Here is a 9,004-nt window from a genome sequence, read left to right on the forward strand (position 1 = left end):
AAGTTACAGCTATTGTCAGAAACAGCTTACATAAGAATGTCCATTTTCAAACATCCTTCATTTTTACTTTGAATTAGTTACTGTGTTAGAGTGAAAAGCATGAAAACATAAATAAAAAGGCAAGAAGCCTGAAAAAAGATGTAGATGTCTATAACCATGATGTGCTATCTGAAAGACTCCAGGTCATAAAGTGACCTCATGAATTTGAGAAACTTGGTGATTTTTGAGCCCTCTGAATTTAAAGACAACATGCAAAGGTAGAGAAATGTGACTTCTAATCTTTTGGGTCCAATTCTGATGCCTTTCCTTCAGTCTGCATAACATTAACACTAACGCATGCTGTCCCCCTCCTGGAGGTTTCCAGGACCACAGACTCAGGTCCACCTTGTGAAAATGTTCTAGTCCCAAATTAATGGGTATGTTGTGTCTCCATTCTTTATTGTTTTTATGACCTCTAGTGGCAGGGAAAAAAGGCATTTGTAGAGAAGGTCATCTGGAAAGCTCTTAACACAAAAGCAAATATGGGCAGTATGGCCATGAACTTCACCCAGTAAGAAATCAATGTGAAAATGCCATTTCTTTAATTAAAATTCTGGATTTTCTCCAGAAAGAGTTATCTCATCTTGTTTTTCTTTATATACAGCATACTGCAAAAAAAATAAACTGAAACAGACCTCTCCACTTGTGGAGGGAATTACGCTTTTGTGCTAACCAAGGAACATCATGGTACACTGATTTTTAGAAAAAAGCTCCACTTTCTCCCCTCCAGCACCCCCAAAAACATCCTACTATTCTTCTGTGCATAAGTGTTCAAATCCAGGGCTGCTACTCAATGAAAGACTGAAGTCTGCCAGGAAAATGTCCAAGACATAAAATACATTTATAGGTATTGCTGACTGTTATTTCATACCTGTCAGTAATCTTTTTAGCAAACAGCTAGCCTCAATTATTGATATTTCATTATGGGGTTTTGAGGTGACTCTGGATGACAGATAAAAACACAAATTTTCTGCTTCTCAGTAGGAAGACTGATAAAGATTGGAAATGTACTGCAGACCATGAAACCCTGTCCCTCCAGACTACTCCCATTTTGACTCTTGACAACAACAAAAAAAAACTGGGTTGGGTTTTCTCTGCACCCCTTTGCCAGATCATTGCACCTGTGCCAGTACTGTTAAAACCCCTCACTTTTGTGGATTTAGGTCTGCCAGGCCAGTAATTTGTCTCTCTGAACAGAAGAGCATATTAAGCTGCAAAAAGGGCATAGGTCTCATCAGTGCAACTTTATTATTAAAAATGTTTAAAACACACCTGCAAAATAAATAGCAAAATTAGTAAACCCCTTACACGTGGAAAAAGTCTACATCCATAAGAACACAGGAGAGCCATATCCTTTTTTGTCTTGGTTTTGGCAATAGAAAGACACAGCAATGGAGAACACAGCAAGTACCAGCAGAATTGACAAGATGGAGGAGGTATTTCTCACACAGTGAGAATGTACAGGTGGTCATTTGTTCTACAGAGACCAAGATTTTTTCCGGCTGGACACGTCAGAAAGATGCACAAATCTGTAGCTGAGGTTTTGTCCCTCTTTAAGAGGCTCATCTCATTTACTATGGACAGTCTTGGAATTGTCATTTCTTGGCAGTCACAAGCAATGAATTACAAAATGCTACATCTGTGGGAAAATGCCGGAAAGAATCTGCATGGTAAAGACTGGAAAGTGCAAGAATGAGCAAAAGTAAACAGTATTTCATATTGATAAAACACATTTGAGAAGTTTAAAATAAGGCAGTCGGCTCAGTAAGAAAGTAGACTATAAAACTGAGTAGTTTCAGAAGATCTGAAAAGGATATTTCAGGTGTGGATACAGCTCCTCAAATCTCACCAAGGTATTTTGCTCCTGAGTTAGTGTTGGACAACTGCTCAGGAACATCAAGAACATGTGTAACACAGCAGGGGAGTGTTCAGGTGCATCCAGTGGTGGGAATCACAGCCTGACCTCATGAAGCAAGGTCACCTTATGGTGGCAGAGGCTAATGCCAATCAGGTATCTTACATTTGAAGGGTATTGTAATAGAGATTGTACAGCTGAATTAAATAAGTGCATAGAAAGAATCCAACTGTAATGTAAAGAAAAAAAGGAAATATAAAAAAATACTCGTAACATCCCCTGAGAAATTAAGTTTTGGAGGAACCAAAATTACCCAAGGTTGGTGCCAAGTGCCAGCCTGGGTGGCAGGATAGTTCAGGGTGAGAAATACTGTGAGATGTCATATTGACTTCTTCAGAATAAAATTAATTATTTCATAAATGCTGAAATACTTCAGTTGACACTTTGGGACCAAACTGATTTTTATGAATTTAAAATTGCTTTCCCTCTCTCCTACCTATTTTTCAGTTCTGCAAGAGATAAAAAATAAACAAAATGGGAGCTGTATCTGACCAAGGGCAGTCACAGAATGTGTCATGAGGCATTTCAAATATGGCTCTGGTGAGGACAATGTCGTGCTCTTAGAAATCAGGGTTTTGTCTGTGCTTCTGTCTCTCCCTGAGCCTCAGATGTGAATGACACTGAAATGCACTTGCTCAGTCTGGTTTTTTGGCTGACACAGTGAAGCAGCAATCAGACTAAGGCTGAAACATTTATGAGAGAGAGTCATGAAGGGCAGAAAACCCAGAAATGCATTATTTACTGCACATGTTCTTTATTCTCTCTTCATGGGTAATTCATTTAAATTCTGCTCTTCTGTTGGGTGAAGTGGATCTGAAGTAACATTCCTAAAGCCTGCATTACTCCAGATTTACACGGCTGTGCTGGATGGCAGGATGTGCCTCGGAACATTTTATATAAGCTGTGTCTCAGAGGGTGCTCTATGCCTAGGGCTCAGGATATTCCCAGCCAGTTTAATTTTCACAAGCTGCCCTTGCAAGGCAAGCTGCAAATGTATTTACAGATCTAGCACAATAATTTCCTACTCCTCAGGTTGGTTAACCTGTCAGAAATGAATCTGTTTCTTCGGACTTCTATTTTTGCAGGTGCCTCTGCTCCAAAGGCCTCAACCATACAAAACTGAACCAGACAAAATGTGCAGACACTTTATTTGGCATGGAAAGAACCCAAGGACACAGCCCTGCTACGGTTGCAAAAATAAAAAAGAATATGGGGAACTTGGCCTTCCTCAGTGGAAACTCGACATTTGGGTGGCCCTGCTGCAGCCTGTGTGGGGCTGGCAGTCACTGTCTCTGAATGAAGAGGCTGACTTAACCTGGATCTCTATCAAATCCTCCCTCTGTGAGACCGTGCATTTGGCAGAGGTACTGACAGAAATTCTCTGGCCAAGAAAGCGCAATCAAATCCTGTTAGGCACAATATCTTGAGAAGGGGGTCTATTAGTCTAAAAACTGACAAAGTTTAACTGTGGTTGCTTGGCATTTACTCTGGTTGCTGATTTATTTGAATTCTCCTTTAGTTACGAAAATCCCAGACTTGAAAAAAAGTATCAAGAAAAAAAAAACGATCTAAGGATCTGCAAGAGTCAGAGTGTTTTTTAGGGGGCAGAATAAATTCTTCCAGTGTGCATCTCCTATACATCACCCCCCACCTGTGTATGCACAGGAGATAACCAAGGAGTCCTAACTACTGGGATACTTGTGAGATTTACCGAGTGAGAAACAAATTCTGAGGTTAGTGCCTGAACAAACAGCTAGGATGGGAAGAAAATCCTTCCTCTACTAAGTAGGAGGAGGTGGGCCCCGAATCATGCATCCCCCCAGGCTGCCCCACTACCCTCAGTTCAGTGTGCATAGAGGAAATCCACACAGGAAAAGCGTAGGTATCAGGCCTCTCTGCTGCTCACCCTTTTGCTCATCCACAGCAAAATCCCACCTCTAGGTAGCTAAGCAGTTTGTGGTGGAGGTGTAGGGGCCACAGAAGCATATTTTGATGCCCAAGGCAGGGTGCCAGTTTGGTGTGCCATCACCTGCTCTCTTCTGGGCGTTATGTCAAGGGATATTAAAAATACAGTCTTCATTCCAGTTCAAAGCACAGCTTGAACTTCGTGAACCATCCCTGGCAGGGACCATGTTTAGCTGCTTGCCATGTCCTTTTCCCAGTCCTGTGAGGGGTTGCATTTGCCTGTCACTGTCCCACTGTGCACCCTCCCCAGGTTTGGGAATTTTGACATTTGTCTCAAGAAACGTATTATGTTCCCGACTCCACAGCTTTTACTTGCCCAAGGAAAGCTCGTAGGCTCTGACCTCAGGCTGTTTGCAAAGCCTGTCAAAACCCATTTGTCTAGGAGACTGCAGCAGCAAATATCACAGTTAAAGCTAAAAGGCAATTCTATGCCAAACTCATTCTAGGTCACTAACTTCCTAAGGGTATTCTTCCAAGAAATAGCTTCATCTTGAGTAGTTCTGCAAGAGGAGAGAAACTGTGAGTTATAATTAACCCCTTCTTCACAAGGAAAAGCAAGAATCCTTCAGTCTATCACATTTATCATTCATGATTTATTCAGGCTAAGACTTCCCCCTGAGGGCCAATACTAGAAAACAAAGTTACAAGGAAATAGTAGATTTGAATGAAAGAAAATATTCTTTGCCCTTTCAAAAAGCACACTATTTTATATGTGCACCTTGGGCAGTATCCCTACTTCTTTTAGGAAAGCAAATACAGTGTATGCAAAACTAAAAGAAATCTCACATTGAAAGACTGCATCAACTCAAATAAAAGGCATCACTGCCCAGAAAACTCAGATAACCATGAGGAAAGCCATGAGACAAGGAAATACAAGAGGCACACAGATGCAGCTTTGAAGGAAGAGATGAAGTAATGTAAGAAGTGCAATAGGGCTAATTAAAATGAACATGGAAGGGAAATAACATATTACAATATTAAACAAATAAAGCCAGCTAAATGATGGGAGGAGTGGAGATAAACCAGTCTTGGACAGTCCTACCAAAATGCATGGAGCCTGCACACCTTCATCAGCCGCTGTTAGGAGGCTGTGGGAGGGACTAGCAGAAAAACCACCTGAACCCATGATACCTGACTTAGATCACCTTGTCTTCTAAAAACCACCCAGGCCATGAGCAAGAGACAGAAGGAGAAAGACAAGGTTATTCTAAGCCTTAGATTCTAAAAAGTTATTTCCTTATTAAACATAAGTTCTAAGATAATGTCAGCCCAGTGCTCACCAAGTGTCAAAAAAGAACACCATATGCTAGGAATTTTTGGAAAATAGAGAGCAGAACAAAGAACAAATATCACTATGCAAACGTATGCATGATGCACCTGGGTCTAGAATTGTGCACAGTTCTTACTTCCCTTTCAAAAATGGTGCAGAAAAAATAAGGAAAAAAGTCTAAACAGTCCTCAGTAGGCTAGAGAGCTGAGAGCAGAACACTGTCTTCCTATCCAAAAGGTGTCTTTAAATGAACCCCAGTGCAATGGGTTCAAAAGAAACAAAGAGACATGTCTCTTCATAAAGCACAGTTAACTTGGGCAATTCTCTTCCATGGGATGCAGTGGATTTTAAGTCGTGATGTGGATTCCAGAAGTGATTGGACAAATTCATCAAAACATACGTATTGTTCATGGTATTAAACAACAATGCATCAGTCTCAAAAAGTCCATGACCTTCAAATTGTGTGGGAAGGTTTAGGGAAGTATCCCCAAATGCTTGCCCTTGTCATGGACTCTTCATTAGCTGCTGGGCAGTGCTGGGGATGGGATGGGACCAAGAAGACCTTGGTCTGCCCTGGGACAGTCAGTCCTGCTCTGATGCACTTACATATTTTGCTGCCACAGTCCAGCTCAGCCTCCAGGACAGAAGCTTTCCTTACTGGCTATGAAATGACCCTCTTGAGTAGTTCTGCAGGAGAGACTGTGAGACTCACTGGTGTTTTGTCTGGATCTCTGCCTCCAGACTGTTTACATCTATCTACATTATTACATTATATCTAAATTCAAAGTCTGGTTCTAGCTAAGGGATGTACACCAGAATCCATCAATGTGGGAATACCTGTGCAGTGCGCTGGGGGCCACAGAGGCCTCTGCATAATATAAAAAGTCAAATGTGTTCCACCCTAATGAGTGAAAAAGTAGGATAAGTAAGGGCTCGTGTTTTATCTACTTTTTTTTGTCATTAAATGAACATTAATCTTAACATCCGTCACAGGGTAAAAATTCAGTTCTAATCCATTATAGAGTGATAAAAATGATAAATTTATGCTGCAGCCTTGCTATTGTCTAAAACCAAATACCTTAAGATGGTATTGTGTTGCATAGGTACAAAATCTTCATGAAAAGAATCAACAACAGGCCTATGATCAGAGACATGCAGAAATAAAAACTGTTTAATAGTATCTTTTTCAAGATATTTGGGAAAAAAAAAAACCTCCCCTGAAAATTGTGATTTTTTTCTATGCAGTGTGAAATAGTCATTATTACTAAAAGTATACCAGAAATTGGTATTTTGTATAAACACCATAGGAGTTCGTCCACAAAGATCATGCTAAGAAGTGGTGCAGCTATTTAGTGTTCTGGTGGACGGAAATCTTTTACTGGAAGTACTGAATGTGTCAAAAAGTTGTCCTCTGACTTGTCCAGAAGGACAACTGAGACCAAAATAAAAGCATTTGCCATGGAGCAGGAAAGGCCCTGAATAGGTCACGGAAGAAGTGATTTATTGCCAGCTCCTGCTGATTTTACCCTGAGTCTTAATAGTTGGATCTTTCCCTAAACCAACAGATTCAGCAAACAACAAGATAAGTATCTCAGTTTTGATACAAAAACTAAAAATTACCACCTCTGGATGGGGCAGCTCTGCTCTGACCTTTGCACTCCACCATGCCTTCAGGGCAAGCTTCTCTTGCCTGGCTGCACTCACTGACAGGGTCAATGGCACAGCAATGATTTTGCACACGACAGGAAGCCTGTGCTGGACCGGTAAGCTGCCAAGAATTTTGGAGAGGTGACCTGATGTGCACACAGATCAAAATGGTGACAGCAAGGGGTGGGAAGGATGATGGGTCGCTTAAGGTTCTGTCCTTTTGGTTGGTCCCTTTTGACCCACTTCCTCCCTGACCACAGGTGGCACTGTGACAGCTGTTTTCTCTCTTGGCACAGCTTCTCTCAGTTGCTGCCTCTGTCACTCACCAGGTTTGACCAGTTTCAGGGCTCATGAGCCCAGCATTTTCACAGGATCCTCTGGCTACTGCCATGGCTACTATGGAGAGATATTGAGAAATTAGCATTTTAAGTTACCATGAAGTAGAATCAAAGCAATCCACGTGGAACTGCTAGGAGAAAATTCATGGCAAACTTTAATTACTGCACTAAACATCTTGATAAATCCTATTTGTAAAAACAATTCAAGAAGTTTTCAGTGTAACAAATACCTATCCCTACAGTTAGCATGATCTGAGTGTTAAATTGGAAGAGATGGAAATGGAAGATTCAGAAACTGCTTGTCTTCATGACAATATGTAGTTTTCAGTTCACTAACTTAAATGAAATTTTGCTGATTTATTTGAAATTAATCAGTATCTGCTTCTTGGTAGATAGACTTGGTGACCTATGTAATGATCTTTAGCTCTGATGCTCTGCAAGGAAGACTTTTTTTTTTTTTTGACTGGTGCTGAGAATCAAAATTAAGAACTGCGATGGAGAGAAGATATGTCAAGGTACTTATAAAGGGTCCTCTAGGACATTACCATTTCCCTGATACATGGACAATGAAACAAGTGCAACAGCAAAATTAGTGGCCTAATGACCTCACCTCTTGAAGGTCCAGGGTCTGTGTCACAGACTTCTAGAGCAAATATTCAAAACTAATCATGTACACCACTGATATACAGGCACAATGAGCCAGAAGTACATGACCTTCTCAGCAAGTTTCTTTGAAATGCAAACAAGAATCTGACGGATCAGGGAAGCTAAGCCTCTTTAGTTTAATGAAGAGCAAGTTATCTTCCATTTCTTCCCATAAAATTGTGGCAACAAGAGTGTACTGCTTGTTTTCAGTGTTACACAGGAGTTCAGAGGTGTTCAACAGTATGAGAAATTTCACAGCTTCAATTATCTGAAACTCCTCATAAATTGTTTCACCCTCTCTAGTCTCTACCAAGTATGAAGTACTCCATTAATGTTCATGTGATGCTGTTTTCACCACATTGGACTCCTCTGTACAGACCCAAGGACCTAATCAAACACATGATCAATCAATCTGCTTGTCAGATACAAGCAGCAAACAAAAGTCTTCTTTGTGTCCTACACAATTGCCTTTTGAGAAAAAAAAGTGAGCTACTGGTTTGTAAGAGCACATAACACACAAGTAACTCATGAGGGACCAGAGCCTGTGGTGCTCTGAGGAAATCTTGTGACTGAATTCCTGACGAGGGACATTTCTGATGGGTTACTCAGACTGCCCTGACTGGTGTTCTGGAATTACACAGTATGAAAGAATATTTTTAAAAGATGACTGCAATCACTGGAGTCAAAAACTTCTTACAAGTTAACAAAAGACAAGAGTGGGCAGCCCTTTGGCTTTAGCATCACTGAGCTTTCATGAAGAATGAACTCTTGCTGCAGGACTCCTCTCTGCAGAGCAGAAGGGAAAACAACAGAACAGCTCAACAGTTTTTAAATGTCTCTCTCAGATTCTCAAAGGGCAACAAAAAGAGAGAAACGTGACACCCATCCTTGTTTTGCCTCCTTTTTGCAAGGAACAGCAACTACTGTCTTGAGTCCCTCAAGACCCTGCAATGAAACAAGAGTTGAAAGTAATTTATGTGTGCAAATGTGGCCACGTCCTTTTCTAACAGTCAGCCACACCACCTTTCTGTTGTTATGCTGTAAAAAAACTTCCAGAAAAGTACATATCATGCACACTTTGTTAAAGCTTTGATATATACACTATGTGATCAAGTAATTTTAATGTGTATGTTAATTGGGTTCTACAACTTGGACCCTATTCACACCAGGTAAGAAACTTCAAGC

Source organism: Aphelocoma coerulescens, chromosome 2, assembly GCF_041296385.1.
Source record: "Aphelocoma coerulescens isolate FSJ_1873_10779 chromosome 2, UR_Acoe_1.0, whole genome shotgun sequence".
Lineage (NCBI taxonomy): Eukaryota > Metazoa > Chordata > Aves > Passeriformes > Corvidae > Aphelocoma > Aphelocoma coerulescens.